Source organism: Nomascus leucogenys, chromosome 3, assembly GCF_006542625.1.
Source record: "Nomascus leucogenys isolate Asia chromosome 3, Asia_NLE_v1, whole genome shotgun sequence".
Taxonomy (NCBI): domain Eukaryota; kingdom Metazoa; phylum Chordata; class Mammalia; order Primates; family Hylobatidae; genus Nomascus; species Nomascus leucogenys.
The window spans coordinates 120,597,382-120,622,252 of NC_044383.1; the positions used below are offsets into that span (position 1 = coordinate 120,597,382).

General features: G+C 40.1%; 1 long non-coding RNA gene across 1 annotated transcript in view; it reads left to right on the plus strand.

Moving 5' to 3' along the window:
* Positions 1 to 24,871, plus strand: part of LOC115832451 — a 66,597-nt gene that overhangs the window by 6,574 nt on the left and 35,152 nt on the right. Inside the window, exon 2 of the long non-coding RNA XR_004027955.1 lies at positions 17,796 to 17,904. This is a non-coding gene — a long non-coding RNA (uncharacterized LOC115832451). The remainder of the gene's footprint in view (positions 1 to 17,795; positions 17,905 to 24,871) is intronic.

Below are 24,871 nucleotides of genomic sequence, written 5' to 3' on the forward strand. Positions count from 1 at the left end.
TCAAGCAATCCTCCTACCTCAGCCTCCCAAGTAGCTAGAATTACAGGCACCTGCCACCTGCCACCATGCCTGGCTAATTTTTGTATTTTTAGTAGAGACTAAAAATACAGGGTTTACCATGTTGACCAGGCTGGTCTCGAACTCCTGACCTCAAGTGATCGACCAGGCTGGTCTCGAACTCCTGACCTCAAGTGATCCACCTGCCTTGGCCTCCCAAAGTGCTGGGATTACAGGCATGAGCACCTGGCCTCCTTATGGTTTTCATAGTCTATGCTTGCTCTGACAAAAGTTGCCAGCCTTCAAGATATGCTCTCCTTCTCCCTGCCCAGTGTTGATAGTTACTAGAATTGGTGGAAAGCAATTCTTGAAGGGCTTAGGGAGTATGAATTTGTAAACCACCTTTATTTCATAAAATTTGAGAAGCCACTGTAAAAAGCTTAGATTTTGGAGTGGATAAAATAATCTTCTAAATATGAAAAAAAAAAGCCAGCAGAAATAGGTTACTTCACGCGGTTGGAAGAGAAACTAAAGGAAAATAAATGACACTGTAAATGTACCTGTCTTCTGAAATCCTAGCTGACATTAAATTCACAGCCATGCAGAGGGTTTTAGATGTGCTTGTCTGAGATAGTGAAGCTTAATGGACCAAATGTGGCTGAAAGATCAGGAAATCTACTTTTAGCCACAAATTATGAAATGGAGATATACAATTATTGTACTGTGATTCTTCAAGAGAATACACTTGAAAGATATAAAGCATGGCTTTCTCATGAAGTAATTCTATGATCATGTGCACTTTTTATTTTAAAATTTGTTTTTACCGAATACAGCTATAATATAAGCAGCTTATTCCTGGCCAAAAACCCACCTATCAATTAGGAATTTGGTTGGCTTCCAAAAATAAAAAAAATTGACTTATAAGTAAGAAAGGTTCTTTTTCTCACATTCAAAAAGAGAACCCAGATGTTGTGAGCAGCATTGCAGGATTCTCTGGCCTTTCCCTCATGTTGGAAGAGCCACTGCAGCTTCAGACCCCATTGCCATGCCCTTCCAGGCAGGAATGAGCTGAGGAAGGTCAGGGCCAGCCACACCTGCCTCTGCATGGGAATAGCAAAGTTGTCTCACTTTGACACCTAGCAGGATTCTGCTGACTTTCTGACCAGAATTAAGTCACATGACCTCCTTTAACTAGAGGAGACTTGTAGGATAGATGAGTCTTAAATTTCAAACTACATTGCCAGGGCCTTCTACTTTCCATTTTTTTTTTTTCTCTCTAAGTGACAGGATCTCAGCCAGGTGCAGTGGCTCACACCTGTAATTGCAGCACTTTGGGAGGCAGATCACCTGAGGTCAGGAGTTCAAGACCAGCCTGACCAACATGGTTAAACCCCGTCTCTACTAAAAATACAAAAACTAGCCGGGCATGGTGGTGTGCACCTGTAGTCCCAGCTACTCAGGAGGCTGACACACGAGAGTCGCTTGAACCCGGGAGGCAGAGGTTGCAGTGAGCTGAGACCACACCACTGCACTTGACTGCATTGGAGACTCTGTCTCCAGGCTGGAGTGCATAGGTGCAATCATAACTCACTGCAGAATCAAACTCCTGGGCTCAAGCGATCTTCCCGCCTTAGTTCTCAAGTAGCTGGGACTACAGGTGCAAGCCACCATGCCTGGCTACTTTCTACCCTTCTGCTTTTACTCTTCATCCACAGTTCAAAAGACATTCTCTCTTTACTTCAACAAACAAAATTGTATAGTTCCTACAGTAGTCTGCTTAGCAATTAACCCTGTAATGAAATCTTCTCAGATTATTTCCACATAATAAATTCCTCGTTTTCTAATAATGTATATGCACAGGTTATACCACCACAGCAGCTTTTTATGTATCTACTGCTCTATGATAATGGACCTCTTTTTTTTTAGTTTATCTCCTGTGCTTCTCAGAAACAAGTTATTCTTATAATCCCTCTGTGTCTTGAGCTCACTGTGCCTAGTAATGTCTGCTTAGCTGAACTGAGAAAAACACAGACTGTGTCACCCTATTCTCTGCTACGCAGAGTGGCGTGTGCAAAGCTCTGTATGCAGCCCAAGCCTACACCTCATTGGTGCCTTTGTTTACACAGCAAACTCTTTCTGACATGTTAGATGCTTGATATTCATACAAATTACAAGGACCACAAATACAAATCATAATTGCAGATGTCATACATTTCAGTGATCTCTGCTGAAAGATTGAATTTGAGTGGTTTGCACAGCATCCAAGGAATTTTTCCGAGGAAACTTGTGATTAGAATGAGGCTACAATATTCCATCTCTTAGAAGGGTTGCCAGGAAATGAACATGCTGCATGCATGACAAGCATGAATACTGACAAGCATGAATCCTGAGAATCAGTGGCCTGGAACTCCACTGGTGTAAGCGTGAAAGTGCAGGCACTAGACAAACCCCATAGCAGGCAGTGACATGTGGGTTAGTTTATGAGGAAAAGAATCAACAAACTACTTATTATGTGTATTTTCTCTCCCTCTTGCTTTTCGGCCTTCTGTTTCAAGTTATTTTTAGGCTCATCTCACACTCTCTGTATTTTTCAGACATGCATTAACAAATTAGAAAGATGACTTTGTACTGGCACTTGCATATTTCTCCTGATGGATGTATCCCCGAAACGTATGTGTGAAATACATTAGTTTGAAAACAATCACAAGTGGTGAAATTGGTGATTCAGGACTTAGGAGGTCAAACATGAAAAAAACAAGGAAAAACCAGAAAGGATTAAAAAATCTACAGGGAAAAAACCTATGATGACACACATGGAAAGTGAGAAATATCAGTTACAATAGTCAAATTCAAAAGTCAAAAATAGATTCTGCCTCTTTATGGCATAACTTATCAATGTAGCACATTTTTGAGGAAGCATTCCCTTCTTCAAACTGTAGCTATGTCTACAAACAAGTTTAAGGGGAGAAAAGTCTACCAAAAATAGCATGAAATTATTATTTTTAAATGACTTGATGCTAAGTGGCCCCTGTGACTTAATTTTTCATTTTCAACTAGTTGGTGTACAATCAAGTCAGTTGCTTACACAGACAAAAATGCAATGCACATCTTATTAACAAATATGTGATTTATGTATTCTCTCATTCTTGATGTGCATTCAGAAGGAATAAAGGATCTTCTTGGGAAAAAAAGTGTTTAACACACCTGGTAAGTTGCCATTGTTCACCTTCCAGGTAATTGTGTTATTTTGGTCTTCAAGGCCCTGTGGTACTTGGAAGCAATTCCTTAATAGTCAAACAAGGGCACATTGCCAGGTTTCCATTGTCAACGTTGCAGAACTTACTACTGTTTAATACTTTTTAGAAGGAGGAATATTTAAATACAAATCCTGTTTTAGGAATGTGCTCCATAGAAAGTAAGTTGGGGAAAGTACCAGAGTCATTTCTATCAAAAGATATACTTCAGGATCTGGGAGGATTTGCTAAAAATAAAAAAAGAAAGAAAATTAAAAGAGAGAGAGAGAGAAAGATCTGTTCAGATTCGTGTCAACAACCAGTGGTTTCTACGGGATGTAGAATTTTTCATTAGCCAAGAGAAGGAGAGATCATACTCATACCATATGACTTCCTGGTGGAAGGTGGAAACCCAACATTCAGATGATCGTTTGAAACATCATCTTCCCCTTTTTAAGATTTTAAAAGATACAAAAAAAGTACGCTCATGACCCAGCTGTTCCACTTTTTAATATATACCCAAGAAAATTAAAAACATATGTCCACACAAATACCCATATGAATATTAATAGCAGCATGATTCATAATAGCCAAAAAGTGGAAACAACCCACATGTGCGTCAGCTGATGAATGGATTAACAAACGTGATACACTCATACAATGGAATATTATGCAGCATAATAAGGAATGAAGAACTGATTCATGCTATAAACAATGAACAAACCTTGGAAACATTATTCTAAGTGAAATGTCAGACACAAAAGGCCACATATTGTATGATTCCATTTGTACGAGGTGTCCAGGTCAGGCAAATCCATAGAGATGGAAGGTAGATTATGGGTTCCCAGTGGCTGAGAGGAGAGGGAGAATGGTGAGTGAGAGCTAATGAATAATGGGACTTTTAGGGTGATGATAAACATTTTAAGAACTAGATGTGTGGAAAGTTGCATAACTTTGTGGCTATACTAAAAACGACTAAATTGTACACTTTAAAGGGGTAAATGTTATGGTATATGAATTATATCTCAACGAAGAAATTATTCAAAAAATACTCCTGGTACCAAATGACTGTTAACATAAAAGTGACGTTATCACATAGATGACTCTCAGATATAGCTCCCAAACACCACGTACGTTTTTAAAAGGAAAGAAACCAAAAATGAGCCTATTTCAATATGGTGAAAATTTTAATGAACTAAAAAATGCTTGTTTGTGGTTCCTTCCATATAGAGAGCCTCACTTCTCAGCCAATTAAAGCAACTAAACCTAAACCGAAATTATACAGATTCACAGGGTCTGCGGTGGGCAAGTCTATGGATGGGGCCTGGTTGTCTCTGCCCCTCCTGTCTCATTTCTGGGATTTTCGTGTCGTTTTGTTTGAGTGCCCTTCAGGTACTGAGTGCTTTTATGAAGTTGTGCACTCTTCTTTCTCCATGCCTATGTCTGCCTCCACACTGCCTTTGAGAAGAACATCTCTGCTCTCAGCTTAACCAATGCTTGAAACTTGGGGTCCCATGTTTCAGCTGCTATCAGTTCAGCTCAAAGAATGGCAGGTGAAACTTCAGGCAAGCGGAGAGATATCCTTGTGCTTAGCAAGACAAGCACTGAGGAGACCACTGATAGTGGACTCACTCAGTCTTAGCGTGGCATCTGTCCTCTCTGGCAGTATTGGTTGGCCACATCATAGGTTTAAACAGCTGGATATTCAATATCTCACAGGGAGCAATCTCCAGAAGATTTAATTATATGTAAAAGGCCAGGGAACTTTGGCAGTTTAGTGAACATTTTTTTCTCTTTCTTTCTTTCTTCCTGTGTCTGTCTGTCTGTCTGTCTGTCTCTCTCTCTCTCTCTCTCTCTCTTTCTTTCTTTCTGATGGAGTCTCACTCTGTTGCCTAGGCTGGAGTGCAGCGGTGCGATCCTGGCTCACTATAACTTCCGCCTCCCAGGTTCAAGCAATTTTCCTGCCTCAGCCTCCTGAGTAGCTGGGATTACAGGCACCTGCCACCATACCCAGTTAATTTTTTTTTATTTTTCAGTAGAGACAGGGTTTCACCATGTTGGCCAGGCTGGTCTCGAACTCCTGACCTCAAGCGATCTGCCCACCTCGGCCTCCCAAAGTTCTGGGATTATAGATGTGAGCCACCATGCCCGGCCTAGTGAACATTTCTTATGTTAAATCAAATGCTATTCAATAAGTTTTAGCTTCAAGTGGGCTGAGTTTCACATCATTATGAATGAGAAATTTAAGGGGTAGACCCTATGCTGCCCTCACAATCATCCCTTCATTCCCTCTTCCTTTAAGATGTTTTCTGCCTAGGAGGTTACTGAGGCCCTTGCACATGTGGTCTCCTGGCAGCAGATCCATCTCTGACATTTGCAGACGGTGCAAGAGTACAGATGAAGGCCTCCACCCTTCCAACTCATAGTTTGCCCCTTTTATGTTCTTAGCTGCTGCTCAGTCCTGCAACTTGACCCCCATGCACACTGATGTGTATGTGAACACTGCAGCTGCAATGCAGGAGCCTGCAAAGAGTTGCCTTTTGGACTTTCTCAGGTTAGGAGTGCAGTTAACAGCTGTAATGCTGTGACTTGAAGAGTAGCCCACACAGGCTGTGGAAGGGCTAGAGTATTTGGGAGAGAAAGTTCAGAGTTCAAGGTACCCAAAGTATGGACTAGAAGGGGGTGCCTTGGTTCCAGGTGGGCATGTCTCTTTGGCTTCATGGGTCTCTCTCCTCTTAAAACTAAAGCAGGCACCTCAGGCTAGGATACCATTTGCCTGGGTCCAAGGAGAGAACTGTCTGGAAATCTTATTTCACCGGTCTTTCAGCCAGATCCAGCCATGGAGCTGTGTCTTAACCCTGAGAGGAAGCAGAGCTATGCCTTAAGCCAGCTCCTTAATCTACATCATTTTCTTTGCAACTGGACACATTTTATCAATATATGTATCTATACTAAATAGGAAAGAGGACCCTGGTTAATTCTCGTTAGAGTAAGACAAGAAGTCTATGAAATTTGGGGAAACCAGGCCAAGGTTTGGGTCCAAAAGAGACCTCCTTCAAACACATACACACCGTTTTTCCACATGTGAGTAATTACTAAACTCTCTTTGGCCCTCACCAAGACAACCAGCAGGACTCAGGAGTTTAATGAATTTTTCTCACTTCCATGGAGCAGTAAAATTGAGTTTTTATGTATTAGAAACTTAAAATGTTTTTTAATTCTGTGGGAGTAATTTAGAAATTGGTGTGAAGTGTAATTGATTTTTATAAACATGCATATTGTAGATTTTTCATTAATAAGCATTTGCATTGTAATTTGTTTGTGCATGAGTGCCCTGGACTTTCCAGATGCTAATGAACAAAGTGCTAGAGTGTGCTTTCTACAAAGCGAAATTCATTATTTCCATTTTTATTTTTAACTCTTTTCTCAAAATGAGAACAAGAGAAAGCTATTGGAAAGATAATTTCTAGAAAGAAAGGTGAACTCAGCTCTTTTTGATAATTATGTTTTTCCTCTCAATCTTGTTTAGCAAAAGCTGAAGGACTTGTCTATCACACTCCTGATACTTTCTCTAATTAGTCCTGGCTTCATATATATGTGTATATATGCACATATGAAATACTCTTTCATGTATATATGAAAAGAGTATTTAGAATGATTATTTGTACTGCATATAATTAAATAGGGCTGTGTCCTGGTCTATAATCACTAGAGACTCCCTTCTGAGAAAATACTCCTGACTTAACCACACAATTTATTCTACATTGTGGTGCCTTCAGGGATACACCCTTCTGGAGTACGTTAGTTTTCTCAGATAGACCAGAAATGACTAACCAAGGGAGGAACCTCTTCCGATAAGCCCTCTTTTCATTTCTTTGATATGTGTGCATCGATCCCTAAGTCCTTATCTGGACTGCTACCTTAATTTGCAGAGCCCAAGTGAAAACACATACACAAAAAAACCCTCAAAGTCCCTTCAAAAAGCAGGGGTGGTGGTAGGGGGAGGGGTGGAAGATTTCCTTTCTTTCTCTTTTGGCCTGTCATGGGGTCTCTTACTTGCTATTTAATTTCATGCTCTCTTTGATACAGGGGTATTCACAGGGTGAGTGCAGATGGTCTCAGGTAGCTCAGGCCTGCCCAGCCACTTGGTGCATGGGGTGTGTGCACCCAGCTTCCAGGCCCCTGCCTGCCCAAATGGCTGTAGTCACTGGAAGGGGGTTAGGGAGCAGAGAGTGGAGGGGTGGGAGATAATGAGAGTGGATGAGGAAGCTCCTCACGCCCTGTTCCATTGTCCTTCTGGACTTCACTTACGAAACACAAACTCCAAGATGAAATTGTTACGTATTTTAAGGGACTTCACCCATGAAAGATGGGCAACTCTCCTGTTATAAAAGAAGTCCACAGAAGGCTCCATAACTTCTGTGCCAGGTCAATAGTGCTCTGATTTCCTTCTTTCTGTCCCCAGTGATTACGATGGGGTCAGCAGCATGCCCAGTCACTTGCATTGCCTAATGAATGGCTGACTACCTTAGCATCCCCTGGGCAGAGGTGAGGAGGACTTGTTTACAGCCTGACATGGTTAGGCTTTGTGTCCCCACCCAAATCTCATCTTGAATTGTAATCCCCACGTGTTGAGGGAAGGAAGTGGTCAGATTATGGGGGTGGTATCCCCCATGCTGTTCTCATGATAGTGAGTGAATTCTCACAAGATCTGGTGGTTTTATAAATGATAGTATTTCCTGCACCCTCACATGCTCATGCTCTCTGTTGCCTACCACCATGTAAGACAGGCTTGTTTCCCCTTCTGCCATGATTGTAAGTTTCCTGAGGACTTCCCAGCCATGCAGAATTGTGGGTCAATTAAACTTTTTTCCTTTATAAGTTACCCAGTCTCTGGCAGTTCTCTATAGCAGTGTGAAAACAGACTAATACACAGCTTAATTCTGGATTTATCTTAGCCTTCACTTCTCAAGCAGTCCAGGCATGGTGGCTCACGCCTGTAATCCCAGCACTTTGGGATTGATCCCTTGAGGCCAGGAGTTTGAGAACAACCCAGTGAGACTTCGTCTCTACTGAAATCAAAAATTTTAAAAAATTAATAAAATATGAAGTTCCCACTCCATAGTTTAATGACACGTGCACTATTATCTGGTTTTACTTTTCTCATGGAAAAGCTATACATTACAGAAAATGCAAAACATTGAGAACAGAAGAAAACAAATCACCAGAATTGCCATCTTACTGTCCAGAAATAATTACTTAGCATTTTAGCATATGTATTTTGGTCTTTTTACATATATGGCTATGGTGCATATGTTATTGAGATATTGTAAATATTGCTTTAAAACACACTTTCATTCACTCAATAATACACTATGAATATCTTCCATATATTATTATTAATCTAAAACATTATTTGAAAACTTTTGGGTGCATACCACTCACCTGGGAGCATGTGGGAAATAAAGATTCTAAAGTCTCTCACTCGCAGAGATTCTCATTCATAATCTCAGCTGGGGACTCATAAATCTGATATCTGCCTTTTGAAGAAGCACCCCAGAAGAGTCTGATGGAGGTGATTCTCAAAGCTTGCTCTGACAAACACTGACCTACAATATGATTTTAAAATGCTGCACTGTGTTCCATCATATAGGTGTGCCATAATTTATTAAACCAGTTTCATATTGTTCATTTGACATTAGTTTCTAAATTTTCATGTGCATGATTAATTCCTCAAATAAATCTTTCTGAACATCTCTAATTATTTCCTTAGGAAAACTCTGCAAAGTGGAATTACTGGGTCAAAGGGAATGTAAACCTGAGCAAAGTAGACGGTAGTGTGAATGAAAAAGCAAATCAGTAAGCTGTAAAATACTACACTAATATGATAGAACAGCTGCCATTTATTGAGGGACTTTGTATACCCGGCCAGGGGTTCTTAAATTTTCTTGTGAATCAGAATCACCTGGATGGCTTGTTAAACCCAGGTTGCTGCTATCTTCTCTCCGTCCCAGTTTAATTCATTAGGTCTGTGATGGGACTGGGAATTTGCAATTCTAAGAAGTTTCCAGGTGATGCAGATACTGGTCCTAGGCCAGGCCACACTTTGGACACCACTAGACACTATTCTAGGTGTCTTATTAAACTTCACAGCAGTCTTTTACAGTTGATGATCGAGATGCAGAGCGGGTCTGAGGTTATGAAGCTAATGATGGCAGAGCTGGGATTTGATTCAAAATTTGATGATTCAAAAGCTGATGGTTTTCCCACCAGGCAACCTGGTTTCTTACTTCATTTTACTGCCCACAAATAAAATATTTTAGATGTCTTCCTAACAGGCACTGAAGGTTTCAGTGTCAGCGCCACCCCTCCCCCACTCCAATCTATTAGGGATACATAAGGGAGGAGAGAGGTTAGGAAGTGTTTGGCTGAGAAATTCCTCAGGGGAAACTGGTTGGATAAGTTACACTGCACCATTCACATCAATATGAAGGGTTGCCTTCCTGCCCTGCTGTGGCCTCAATGACATGTGGACATCAAGAGAATAATTTCTCATCTCTTACTGCAACCACATAATAATCCTTCCTTGGAAGAGAGATCTGTCTTCTCCAAAAACCACCTCCAACCTTCTCCACACAATGGCTTAAATAACCTGTTTGTTCAGGCAGCTCAGAAAACAAATTTCATCAGTGCAGAAAACAAAGCACTCCTATCAAACTGGTTGGTTAATGATACCCAGCAGAGCAAAAACCCAGTGGATTGGCAGAACGTGAGCCACGTTGGCTTCTAACAGACCCAGCTTAAGACGCCCAGAATCACCAGGTGAATCAGACACATTTCATAACTAAAGACACCTGAAGACCTAATTATGCAAATTTTACCTGTTTGTTACCTTGGGGTCTGGCCATCCTGCTGTCTTTCCGCGTGTTGATGGTTGTGTGTGATTATTTGTGCGTCATTTAGTCTCCATTTATTCATCCTGTGAGCTGAGGATTCTGCTAAGCACCCTACAAGGAGAAAAGGAATGTTGTCTGAGACGTGTTTTGTGTGGCTTCTTGGATAGTGTCCTTGGAGGTGGGTACCTGAGAACAATCCATCCTTACCGTTCCATTTCCTAATGGAAAATGCTCTACTTCCATCCATGTGAAATATAAATTTAGTCTGGGATGCTTTATCATGTAAGACAAGGCAGGCTATGCATTCCAAGAGATATTTTGTCTAGAGATGATAAGGAGCATTGCACGGTCTTTGGCTTTATTACTTTCAACAACCCCCTAACTGGATAAGAAAAGGTTTTAGGTCAAAAAGACTTGGGAAGTCTGCAGAGGAACTAGCATTCATAATCTGAGTTGCTCCAGCTGCCAGAAGTAGTGTCAATAATTGACTATTTCGTGGCTGAAGGACTATAGTAGTTATAATTGTCTGACATAAGAAATATTCAATGACATAAGGCATTTCCTATAATGAAAGGGATTAACATTCCTACTGGATTGTTGTCTTTCAGGAATGCATTCAAGACATTTCTGTATTAGGTAAGAAATTTGATTAAGAGCCTCTCTCTCTCTCATATGAATGGTCTTTTGTTTTTTGTTTTCTGTTTTTTGTTTTTGTTTTCTGTTTTTTGTTTTTGTTTTCTTTTTTGAGACATTGCTCTGTCACTCAGGCTGGAATGCAGTAGCGTGATCTCGGCTCACTGCAACCTCTGCCTCCTGGGTTCAAGTGATTCTTGTGCCTCAGCCTCCTGAGTAGCTGGGATTACAGGTGCACACCACCAAGTCCAGGTAGTTTTTGTATTTTTAATAGATATTGGGGTTTGCCATGTTGGTCAGGCTGGTCTCGAACTCCTGACCTCAAGTGATCCACCCACCTTGGCTTCTCAAAGTGTTGGGATTACAGGCGTCAACCACCACACCTGGCCATGAATCATCTTAAAGGAGGAGTTAAAGGGGATGCGCGAGGAACAAGAGTCACAACTCCAAGGGAGTTTCCAGGTAGGACATGGGAGAGAGGCTTCAGGTGTGTCAGGAATATATAATCTGTAAAACCACAGCATCTTCCTTCTTACAAACAATGCTTTCAGTTTTTGCACTGCATTTAGTGCCTTTCACTGCAGAGCTTTTCCCCAAACCCAGCAATTCACAAATTACGCATTTGTAGAATTGTTGAAATATTAGTATGTAGTTGAACCTTAGCAAACTGGAATCCAATTAGCTAGAATCATTGTAAAAATTATATTTTTTAAGAAAATATGAGGCCAGGCGCGGTGGCTCACGCTTGTGATCCCAGCACTTTGGGAGGCCGAGGCGGGCGGATCACGAGGTCAGGAGATCGAGACCACGGTGAAACCCCGTTTCTACTAAAAAAAAAATACAAAAAATTAGCCGGGCGTGGTGGCGGGCGCCTGTAGTCCCAGGTACTCGGAGAGGCTGAGGCAGGAGAATGGCGTGAACCCGGGAGGCAGAGCTTGCAGTGAGCCGGGATCGTGCCACTGCACTCCAGCCTGGGTGACAAAGCGAGACTCTGTCTCAAAAAAAAAAAAAAAAGAAAATATGAGAAAATTACCTAAAACAAACACATATTACTGACAGTATATAAAAAGAACATTTTTTTTCAGGATACAGTACACTTTTAATAGAAATTCAGCTTAATATATTTTTAGATTATGATCATTGACAGCTATGACGATTCCATAAGAAATTCTTTCATCAGAAGAAAATCTCTTTGCTATTCTACTAAGAAAATGAGTACTAATAGATTTCAGATATATTCTTAGTAATAAAGATGAAAACAAAAGGAGCTTTCTACTTACCACTGATATAGCCACCAAGTATAATTAGCCAGTGTACTCTAGTTACCTATGGGATATGAAAAATTCAACCTATCGATCAGTAATCATACCATGAATACCAAGTACTGTTGGCAAAATTAATATTATATAGATCAGAAAATATAGCCCTAACATTCCCAGATACTAGTGTTAAGTAATCATTAGTGTTTTAAAGCTTTACATTGCACTACATATGTATAAGGAGGTGTGAACCAAATTTCTTTGGGAATGTCACAATCATATTTTCAGAGTCAAACTTATTTGAATATGGAGGCAGTGAGGAGTCATGTGTAATACTTGGGCTCCTATGTCTGGGTTCAGAGTCTCTGGGCTCCTCTGCTTTCACGGCTCCCCAGATACGTGCCTTCGGGCAAATCATTTCCCTCTGTTCTCTGCAAAATGGGCAGGGTAAGCATCAAGGTTGTAGAGGTGTGAAGATTTAGGGAGATAACGTGAATGAGATGCTTTTCACAAAGCCTGGCACTGAGGAAGCACCAAATTAAGTCTTAGCTATGATTATTAAATTTCCATTTGATTATTCATGCTGCAAATGTATAGATCTATGTATGTTTTAATTTAAAGGGAAACTGACCATTTGTAGTAAATGTCTGCATAGTAACATGTAGTTTAGCAATAAATACTTAAGAATCAGGCTAACAAAAATATTTGGTATTAACGCAAATTTTTATATAGCTATTTATTTACTTATATATTTATGAGGCAGGATCTTGCTCTGTCACTCTGGCTACTCCACTCTGGAGTAGCTGGGACTACATTCAAGTGTCGCTACATCTGGCTAATTTTAAATAAATTTTTTCTTTTCTTTTTTTAGAGACAGGGTCTCACTATGTTGCCCAGGCTGGTCTTGAACTCATGGTCTCAAGTAATCCTTCTGTCTTGGGCTTCCAAAGTCCTGGGATTATAGACATGAGCTACCAAACCCGGCCAGCTTTATAATTTTTAAAATGAAATATATAAAGACCTAAACTAATTTTTTCAAAAGGCTCAACAATCTTTCAAACAGAGTTGATTAAAAACACTCATTTTAAATAAGAGTATAAAGTTATCTATCTATACGCAAGGTAGAAAACTGAAACTGTACGAGCAGCTAGTAACTGAGCAGTAAAGGTCTTCCCTGACCTTTATAAAACTTCCCCTTTCTCCCACAAGAATTTGTATATCTTTGTAGAATTTTTTTATGTATCTACAAGCATAAAAATATGTGTGTATTTATTTACAAATGGAATCACTATATCAACTATTTTTCATCTGGATATTTTTAACTCCCATACTTTTAAAAGATGCATGGTATTCTATTATATAGATATTTCATAATTCATGAAACCTGATAAAAATTCCTAAATGATGATGTTAGAGTTCCAGTTTTTTTCTTCTTACAAAGAAAACTGGAAAATATACCTTTGTACTTACATGTGTGTTTTTGTAGATAAATAAGGATAAATTCCCAGCAGTGAAGATTTAGCAGAACATGTTAATGACACTTAAAAAACAAAGTTAAAATACACATTTAATGAGATTACTCAGGGCAAATTGTTAAGTTTGTGGATCACCCAGTTCCTCTCCTTTCCTCCTTACTAGACATCATATCTCGCTAGAGATTAACTTGGGGCATATAGTTTTGAAGCCAAGAGCTTAGGACATTGGACCCCCACCATTTACTAGCGAGACAAGGTAGTTATATTCTCTAAGCCTAGTCCTGCCTGTTGGGGTTATTGTGAGAATCAAATGAGATGTTGAAAATCAGCATTGAACACAGCATTATTTAGCACTGGTGTTTTAGTCCATTGTGCTATAACAAAATACTAAAACTGGGTGGCTTGTAGACAATAGATTTATTTCTCACAGTTCTGGAGACTGAGAAGTCCAAGATCAAGGCGATGGCAGATTCAGTGTCTGATGAGGGCTCACTTCCTCACAGACAGTACTTTCTTACTGGCAGGAAGTGCCAGGGGTTTCTGTAGGCCTTTTTTGCAAGAGCACTAGTCCCATTCCTGTGGGCTCTGCCCTCACGTCCTAGAGTTTGGAGTTTGGGGCACACAGTTATAAAGAGCCAAACACATTCAACCTTTTTAAGCTGCAAAGGAATGGAGCAGCATTCAGAACTGTTGCAAGAAAGCCAGAGAGCCAGCCTTGGAGGCCATGCACCCAGGAGCACGGCCCAGAGGTCTCCATGGCCACTTCCCCTGACACTGCATGGCCACTGGGCAGAGGCAGCCAAAGTAGCTGGGACTATAGGCCATTACCACCAAGCCCAGCTAATTTTTGTATTTTTTGTAGAGATGGGGGTTTTGCCATGTTGCCCAGGCTGGTCTCGAACTCCTGGGCTCAAGCGATCTGCCTGTCTCGGCCTCCCAAAGTGCTGGGATTATAGACGTGAGCCACCATATCTGGCCTGAGTTTGTGTTTTTAGCCTAATTTCTGTGTATGATGTTTTACTTGATGTAAAAATGTAGCCTAAATTCTGTGTACAATGTTTATGATATTATAGTGCGTTTTTTAGTTTTAAAATAATGTGCTATAGCCATATATAGGCTATGCAAATTTGAGGTTGTTTCTACATATATCTCAAAATCATGAGGATGCGTGCTGCCATGCCATTCACTGGTCAGGTGCCAATCACTAACGGTAAGGAGCTGGGGATTGCACCACAGTCAATAGAGGCTACACAGCTTTTTGTTGTTGTTGTTGTTGTTGTTGTTGTTAAAATAAAAATGAAAATGAAAGACAAGGTGAGTGAGTATATAGCTAGAATTTTTATTTCTCTCTACCTCCAATTTGTCAAGACTTTGGGTTGTAGCATTCCAGTTTATTGGAAACAACCTTGGTTTCAATTATGTTTACCCGAAGCCAAATTCAAGTCAGTTTTCAGGATGTTTGATTTTTCTCCTGCCAACATTTGGCTGATTGCGTTAAATTTTATGTTTTCTGCGTACTTGTTTTGTGAAAAAAAAAAAAAAAATTGTGTAGGAGCTACAACTATCATATAACTATCAAATGTCTTCATTGTAATGTTTTTCATCCACTAACTGTGTGACTTGAAACAAGCCCTATGACCACTCTGTTTCACTTACACAACCTGTGAAATGAGGATAATATCTGACATGCATCCTCTTTCAGAAATACTCTGAAAGCATACTTTATGCTCGTAGAGGGAAAATGACACATTGCATTTAAAGCCTTATTAATCCTCTCATCTGAGGATAATTTTCATGTCTCCATATGGCTCAGTAGGTAGCCTAAGATTATGGGAAAAAAGGAAATGTTGAACTATTTTGTGTACGATTTCTAGGAAGGAAGTGCATTTTTTAAAAATATTTATTTATTTTTAGACGGAGTCTTACTGTGTTGCCCAGCCTGGAGTCTAGTGGTGGGATCTCGGCTCACTGCAACCTCTGCCTCCCGGGTTCAAGCAGTTCTCTTGCCTCAGCCTCCTGAGTAGCTGGGACTACAGGCGGTGAGCCACTATGCCTGGCTAATTTTTGTATTTTTAGCAGAGACGGGGTTTTGCCACACTGGCCAGGCTGGTCTCAAACTCCTCACCTCGAGTGATCCACCGGCTTCAGCCTAGGAAGTTCATTCTTCTCTTGACTTTTCTCCTTATGTGCTGAACACAGTAGACCATTTCACTGGGGCCACCTGGTACCACGAGGTGACATACGGACAAAGACAGTGGCCTGACTGAAGGTTTCTCAGGACCAGATGGGTGGGAATCTGCCCACTTTCCCTGGACTGCTTTCTTCAGGTCATCTTTCATGTGAGAGAAAAGTAAATTTCTTTTCTTTTTCTTTTTTTTGAGACAGAGTCTTGCTCTGTTGCCCAGGCTGGAGTGCAGTGGCATGATCTCAGCTCACTGCAACCCCCCACCTCCCGGGGTTCAAATCACTCTCCTGCTTCAGCCTCCTGAGTAGCTGGGATTATAGGCCTGTGCCACCATGCCCAGAACATTTTTGTATTTTTAGAAGGGATGTGGTTTCACAACGTTGGCCAGGCTGGTCTCGAATTCCTGGCTTCAAGTGATCTGCCCACCTCAGCCTCTCAAAGTGCTGGGATTATAGGCGTGAGTCACTATGCCCGTCTTGAGAGAGAAGTAGATTTCTTTTTTGTGTAAACTGCAGTCATTTTGGATTTTCTATTATGGGCAGCCAAACCTAACCTTCACTAATGCACACCTGTGATCTGAAAGTGGGTGCTTTTAAAGGCCACCATTTCTGTCTTCTCGTTTTACTTCTTCAATAATCCTATAAAGTGCAAGGAACAAGAATTGTCATTCCCACCGGGTGCGGTGGCTCACGCCTGTAATCCCAGCACTTTGGGAGGCCAAGAGGTGGGCGGATCACAAGGTTAGGAGTTTGAGACCACCAGCATGGTGAAACCCCATTTCTACTAAAAATACAAAAAATTAGCCGGGCATGGTGGCGCATGCCTCTAGTCCCAGCTACTCCAGAGGCTGAGACAGGAGTATTGCTTGAGCCCAGGAGGCAGAGGTTGCAGTGAGCCAAGATCGTGCCATTGTACTCCAGCCTGGGTGACAGAGAGAGATTCCATCTGACAAAAAAGAAAAAGAAAAGAAAAAGAATTGTCATTCCCATTCTCCAAAGAAACTGACCTTGTAAGATGTCGAGTGACTTGCATGTGGTCAATTAGCAAGTAGAGAAGCTGGAACAAATAGAGGTGTATTATCTCTTTACAACAAATCACACATATGCTTACACACAAACATGGTGCACAGGCTTTGGAGTAAGATAGACCTGACTTCACATTTTTGTGTCTCATTGTTGTAGCTTTAAGCAAGTTACCTACTTTTTCTGATCTTCATTTCCTTATCTGCAAGATGGTAAACAACATCTCTAGCGATTAAGAATTCCAAATGAGATAATGTTGGTGGTCCTGATCCAGGGTGTGGTATATAGTAGATACTTAGTAAATAGAGTTCTATTGTCAGCAGAGGCTTATCCTTCTAAAGATTATTTATACTGTGACACAAAGAGGGTTAAAAAAAAAAAAAAGGAAGAAAAAAAGAGAAAACATTATTCAAATATGGAAGTAAAATGGAGTGTAAACGAGAGCCTAGAAAGGATGTTTCAGCTTGAAGTTCTGCGTCCATAAGGAATTTGAAATATTTTGATATCTTTCTGGTTTTAAAGACCAGATTAAGCTGGGCATAGTAGCTCACACCTTTAACCCCGGTGCTTTATGAGGCTGAGCAAGGCAGGTTGATCACTTGAGTTCAGGAGTTTGAGACCACCGTGGACAGCATGGCAAAACCCCATCTCTACCCAAAAACAAAATAAAAAATTAGCCAGGTGTGGGGACGTGTACCCGTAGTTCCAGCTACTTGGGAGGCTGTGGTGGGAGGATCCCTCGAACCCGGGAGGCCACGGCAGCAATGAGCCGTGATGACTCCACTGCATTCCAGCCTGAGTGACAGAGTCATACCCCGTGTCCAAAACAAAGCAAAAAGAAAAGTAAGAATAAGAATAATAAGAAGAAAAAGACCAAATTAGTGGGCCTGAGTGAATATGTTTTTCGAACCCCTGGAACATCCTAAACGTATTTCTATCTGTATTTGGCATAAATGTCACAGAAAAATATTCTTTGCTTTTAAGCTCCTCATGAAGCTCAAGAAGACGAGAAAGTAGCCATTCCAAAGAAATTTTATTTTATTTATTTATTTATTTTTATTTATTTTTCAGATGGAGTCTCCCTCTGTTGCCCAGGCTGGAGTGCAGTGGTGCACACACCTCACACTGTGACACAGCGGGAGAGCCCAGAGCGACAGCTGTTGGAATGACTGCACTCTTCCCGCTCAAGTCTGACCTTTCCAAGGTAGGATTTGATTACAACTAGCAATATAGAATTACGGGCAGGGAGAGGTGCTGAGACCACAAGACATCAGGAGACTAAAATAGCAAGGTGGCGAGGCAATCTGCCTTTTATTCCCCTTTCAAGCTATGAGAAGTAGGCAAATGATGCGGCTGAACAATGCCTCCTTGACTTCAGGGTATAAAAACCACTTCCATGAGCTTCAAGTCAGGGTAAGTGGGGAAAATGACAATAAAAGTAAATAAAAATAAACCACATTTAAACCCAGTCAACTTAGGATATTTTGTAGTACAAGCGCCAATCTATATGGTTCCTCTGAAATGCCCACATCTCAGGAAGCCTCAAATTTAACTACCAGAAATATTCTGAGAAAATAAAATAAGAAATTCTAAGCTTATAAATGCTTTTGTATGTGCTATTTTAGGTAGTTTTCAGTATGAGTCATTTATCTCCTCCCACAACTGAACTTCAATCATGTTTCAGCATATTCTAATTAGTTTCTCATTATCTTTTAAATTATTATTTATTTCTGCATGTATTCCTTCCTCAACTTTTAAAAATTTATCATTAAATTTATTGTTGGTAACTCTTTCTCAGAAACTCTAAGTTTCAAGAATTTCTCTTACTGTTATTATTATGTTTTGAGATGGAGTCTTGCTCTGTCACCCATGCTGCAGTGCAGTGGTGCAATCTTGGCTCACTGCAACCTCCATGTCCCCAGTTCAAGTGATTCTCATGCCTCAGCCTCCCGAATAGCTGAGATTACAGGCGTGTGCCAACACACCCAGCTAATTTTTCTATTTTTAGTAGAGACACGGTTTCGAACTCCTGGCCTCAAGTAATACGCCCACCTTGGCCTCCCAGAGTGCTGGGATTACAGGCATGAGCCACTGTGCCTGGCCAAGAATTTCCTATACGATGCAGTAATGCTCTGAAAAGGATAAGCAATAATATAATATGCAATATACAATGCACTAATAATATATGCATGCTTATGTATAATATTTTATAACTACAAAGACTTTCACATATATTATCTCATTTACTCCTGAACACACAATAGCATCCAACCCTCCTCCTCTTCCTCCTAAGCGCAGTGTTAAATGTTCCCTATGCAATGTCTCTAGAGATGAAAGAGTCAGGAGAGAAAGACATTAAGGAATATATTTAGATATATTAGGGGACCATGAAAGGTAGTTGAACCAACACTACACACACTAGGCATGAGCAGTCCCAGGAAGAGTGGCTTCCCTGCTGTTTATTTCTACTATCTGGCATTGGGCAAGTTAGAACCTCCTCAGACCTCTGTTTGCTCATAGGCAAAATTAACACATACCTGCCCTAACTCCCCGACAGAGCTACTATGAGAATCAAATTAGGTAACATGTGAGAAAATATTTTATAGTTTGCCAGATGCCAAATAAATATTTTTATTAACTTTCTTTCTGTACTTCACCTTCGTGGCATCAACATTTGTGGCATTAACCTAAACAGAAGCCTCAGTCAATTAAAGAATAGAAAAGATAAACATTTTTAGAACTGTAAAGCGTGTTCTAAGAGTTTCTTGGCCATTTTACTTTTCTTATAATCAAAACATAAAGCCATTCACCTGGCAGCTGGGTACCTGAATTATAATTTAGTAACTGTTATGCTCAAGAGGAAACCAAGATCCTATAGGACCTTTCACAAATCAGGGTTCTTATTTTTTATTATTCTCAAAGTGAAGTCTGCAGACCACCTGCATCCAAATCCCATGGCATAATTATAAACATTTCTGATTACTGCACCCTACTTTTACCTACTGAATCAGAAGCTCCCAGAATATGGGCCCAGAAATAAACCTTTTTTTAGAAAACACACTAGCTGATACTTATGCTCACTAGTCCAAGAAACCCAGAACTTACTGGCTAAAATTTGCAAGTTGTAAGAGAACATTTGTTCTTCATTTCTTTCCAGCAGTAACAAGATTTCTCTATCAACATTCTATTAAAAACAGATATGAGCACGTATGTGAAATAAAAGCAGCACTCCACTTGTGTGCAAAATTTGACATCTTTTTTTGAAAGTGCCTTGAAGTAATGTTATCTCAGCTTTCTTTAATTGGATGGTGCATTTATAGGAGGAGTTTGGAAAATATATTCTCTTGCAGTGTTATTCCTGACCTCTACTCAAAAAACTAACAATCTCACAAGCAGTTAAACTGATAACCAAGCAGTCATTCTCCAATTAAGAGGAAGCCTCAACTCACTTCAAGTAATAACATTAAAATTCTCCAAGCGTTAGCAGTCTGCACTGTACCTTGAAAAAAAAAGATAGAGATTTTGCCTTTGGTGTTCCATGAATGTAGAATAATATAACGTAACTTCAGAAGCTATAAGCTTATTATCAATCAGCTTCATAGAAACACAGGACTAAAAGGGATTACTCATTACTAAGTCAGCAGACAACTACGTGCCTGGCACTGATCTAGGGTTAGGGCTAGAGGGGTAAATAAAGCAAACAAAGCTTCCCTGGCACTTACATTCCGGTTGGGGAGGAAGAGTGTGCAGAAAATAAAGAACAGGCTAATATTTAATATTTCTAACATATCAAATGGCATGTTAGAAGATGATAAGAATAATGGAAAACGGTTTACTGCAACAGAGTTTTCAGAAGGGATTAGATTGCAATTCTAAATATGAATAACATGGCAAAAAGCAAAAAAAAAAAGGGATTTTTTTGGCTGGTACACACGGGTATAGTTTGTACTCTCAAAAGCTAACGGAATATCCATAGACCCTACTATACTAAATTTTAAACTCTAGGCACTGCAAAACAAGAACACTATCCACTTCTTCACACACATTTGTAGCCACCTTTACATTAGAGGCACCATCTGTAGTTATGATGGTCTCTTTTTTCCCTGAGGTGTGATCCTGTCTTCTTATCATTCCTGATATCTTCTTTCACAATTGTGCCCTAGGTAATGGTGCTCAGAAAAAGAAGCCAATCAGGAGATCTGTTTTCTGTGCCCTTTTAACACTTCTAACTCAGGCACCCAAACCAGCCTGTAGCAGAAAGAGCATCAAAGCCATCCACACAAGGTCTGTGGATACTCAGTTAGCTTGCAAGAGTACAAACTAATACCCATGAGTACCAGCCAAAAAATATCCCTTTTCTTTCTTTTTGCTGTGTTATTCACATTTAGAATCGTGATATGACTCTGTCAGAAAACTCTGTTGCAGGAAATTTTTGGAAAAGAACATGTAGCTTGTCTGTGTCTAGGAAGTCCTTGTTATTTTGGGAAAAAGAAAAGAAAACAAAAACATCAACAGCTATATATTTTCTTTTTACTACTTACTATCATTCCAGACTAAAGTGGGGAGCCCTTTTTTTTTTTTTTTTTTTTCCAGAAACATAGCAGCAGAGATGTCACTATTGTGATCAGAATTACTTTGGTAGGTGTGTTTTGGGTTTGATTTACTTTTTCACATTTGTCTTTCTGCTTATATAAAATATTTTCCTAGGGAAAAATATATGATAAAGTTAAACTTCACATGAGTTAACTACCTACAAATTACAGCTGTTAGCCATTTTTAATAAAACACTATCCACTCCACTATAAAAACGGACTTCATTTTTCATATTGTTAATGTTATTCCACTGAACAGTGCGGTTAGAAATCCCAGAAGCAAATGCAGTACAAATTGTAGAGCAGCTGTGTAGAGGTGACTTCTAATCATAACTGAACACAAACAAGAACAAATAAATCAAGGACAAAATTTCTCACTTCTGATGCCTGGCGATGTCAGTTTTAAAGCCAGATACATATCAAGCGCCTTGCAAAAAAAAATTACACAGCAGCTAGAAGAGTGACAGCAGACCCCCCACTCTTTCTGGGAACACTCCCATGTACCAGAAGCACAAGGACTTTAATTTGAAACCTGATTACATATTTGAAATTGCTGGTGTTCCTGACTTTAGCTTCTTGGCAGAAATGCCAGCTGAGTGTGTACATAGCACAGGTGGTCGATGGCAAACAAGACACCACACAGCTGCAGGCAAGGAGCTGCTTCTAAGGGCATACAGTCTGGACAGTGCCAAGGCAGGTAGGCATGATACAAAGAGAGAGGACAGGCTGCAATTTGGGGGTTTTGTCATCATTGTGTGTGTTTTAAAATATATCAGTGCATTTTTGAAAGTTGATTGGGGTTAGATTTTCAGTCTTAGGAAATAACATGATGGCAATAAATGTCAGCCTTAGCTAGTGACCCTTAAAAAGCTAAACTGGAATAAAAATAATAACTTGGCAAAGGTTTCCATATGCTGCACTCCTTCTTTTGTGCTCTTCCTTTGTGCCGAGCCTGTTTTGCCAAACACACCACCTTCAAGCACTCTTTTTAGGGAGAAGAGGCCATTCTCCCAGAAAAGGGAACAGCTGAGAAAAGAACCAGCCCACAGAGGGAGCAGGGACACTCCTAACTGTTTTAAGCCATGCTGCAGGGTCTATGAGTTTGCAACAAGAAAATGTTTTCTTGTTTCTACCTTACCTAAGTCCAAAAAAAAAAAAAAAAATCACTGTCTTTTTATGAGCCATTTAGTCCTAAAGAGTGCCCTTAGTGATAAGACAGTGCTTCTGGAAGTTCCACATAAGTGCTTTTCTTTACCCACATACAGAAGGCCCAAGAGTTGCAGAATCAGAACAGTTTGTGTGCTTTTCCATGTTCTAGCTTATGTATATGACTATACTAATCTTCCATTAAACAGGGTGTCTTACCCAGTCTGCAGTGCTAAGCATGTGTCGGACTGGAAGACATTGTTCATAATAATCCTTTCCTAAGTACCATTTAAAAGAAAATGACTTCCATTATTTAAAAAAAAAAACCAACTAGGAAATATCATATTTCTTCACAATAAGCCATAGCCCTTTTTCAGATGTCCTTTGGCATCTCAGTTTTAGGAGTTATACAAGTCTCTAGCCTCACTGTTCATTGCCCTGACTTGTGCCTGAGATGTTTTTAGTCCTTCAGCCAGTTCAAATCAGGAATGAGATGCATTTGAGCTGGACTTCTTCTACTCTGCCAAGCAGATAATCCCCTAATGACTGGTCAGCATTTTCATCCCAGAGAGTCAAAACTGACCTTTCAGTAGCAGAGGTTGCCTTAGGTTTGTGCAAAATAACGTTAAAGACAAATTCCCACTTTTGGGGTGCCACCGCCATCCCTTTCATTGCCTGCAGTTTCTAGCATTTATTTCCAATGTGGACACTGCAAAACTGTGATTCTTCAAAGCGGTTATTTAGTTCCTAAAACATTTAGAGTTGGGGCAAAATTTGCATAATTCTATTAAAAGGCTTACACCTCAGCTTTGAAAAATATTTGAGAAAATGTGATCTGTGGGGGAAGGAAGTCTTATCTTTTGGCCCAGAAGCTGTTTCATGGAACTAAACTTGTTAATGTTAGGATTGCCTGTTAAGCACCAAAAAGAAAAAATGGAGGTTAGAAGGGTTTCTTTTACCTTTGCTTCAAGTCTGCAGTGGTTTGAAGCTTAAGATAGAGAAGGATTTTAGGGTGTGTGTGTGTGTGTGTGTGTGTGTGTGTGTGTGTGTTTTTCACTGCATTGCAAACTTGGAAACTGGAGTCATGGTACAGTGATGGGAAACACAGGTGCATTTCTGTAGATTTTAAAATAGGATGTACTGGCTCTTTTCAATTGAGGACAGTTCATTTTGATGCCATTACAGAACTTGAGACGATCTGCTTTAGATCAAATTTGAGATTCTGTCATCATGTCTATTTTTGTTGTATGATGCTGCCTGTCACTCATAGGTTGACAACCAGTCTGACATTTTCCTTCTTTCTTGCTTGCTTGCTTGCTTGCTTTCTCTCCTTCCTTCCTTCTTCTTTTTTCTCTTTCTCTCTCTCTTCCTCCCTCTTTCTCTTCTTTCTCTTTCTCTCTCTTCCTCCTCTTTCTCTCTCCCTCTCTTTCTTTTTCTTTCTCTCTCTCTCTTCCCTCCCTTCCTTCCCTCCCTTCCCTTCCCTCCTCTCCTCTCTCCTCCTCTCTCCTCTCCTTCCTTCCTTCCTTCTTGTTCTTTTCTTTCTTTCTTTCACAGGGTCTCACTCTGTCACCCAGGGTGGAGTAAAGTGGTGTGATCATGGCTCACTGCAGCCTCGAACTCCTGGGCTCAATCAATCCTCCTGCCTCAGCCTCCTGAGTAGCTGAGACTACAGGTGCATGCCACCACGCACAGCTAATTTTAAAAATGTTTTAGAGACAGAGGCTCACTATGTTACCCAGGCTGGTCTCAAACTCCGGGCCTCAAGTGAGGCTCACAGCTTGGCGTCCCAAAGTGCTGGGATTACAAGCGAAAACCACTGAGACTGGCCTTGGCATACATTTTCTATACTCTACTCAATACATTTTCTATACTCAATACATTTTTCTATACTCAATACATTTTCTATACTCTACTCAATACATTTTCTATACTCAATATATTTTCTATACTCAATACATTTTCTATACTCTACTCAGTATATTTTCTATACTCAATACATTTTCTAGATTGTACTCAATACATTTTCTATACTCAATACATTTTCTGTACTCTCTATACTCAATACATTTTCTATACTCTCAATACATTTTCTATACTCAATACATTTTCTATACTCTATACTCATTACATTTTCTATACTCTACTAAATACATTTTCTATACTCTAATACATTTCTATACTCTCAATATATTTTCTATACTCAATACATTTTCTATACTTAATACATTTTCTATACTCTCCATACATTTTCTATACTCAATACATTTTCTAGACTCTACTGTTTTTCTATACTCATGTGTGAGTAACGAAACACCTCCAACAATGCAAATGTTACAAAACTGATTGCCATTCAAATGCCTCCCACAGGAAGCATAGGTCTCCCCTAAACCACCTGCTGCTCCAAGAGCTGAGGACTGCATATCCAGATGATGG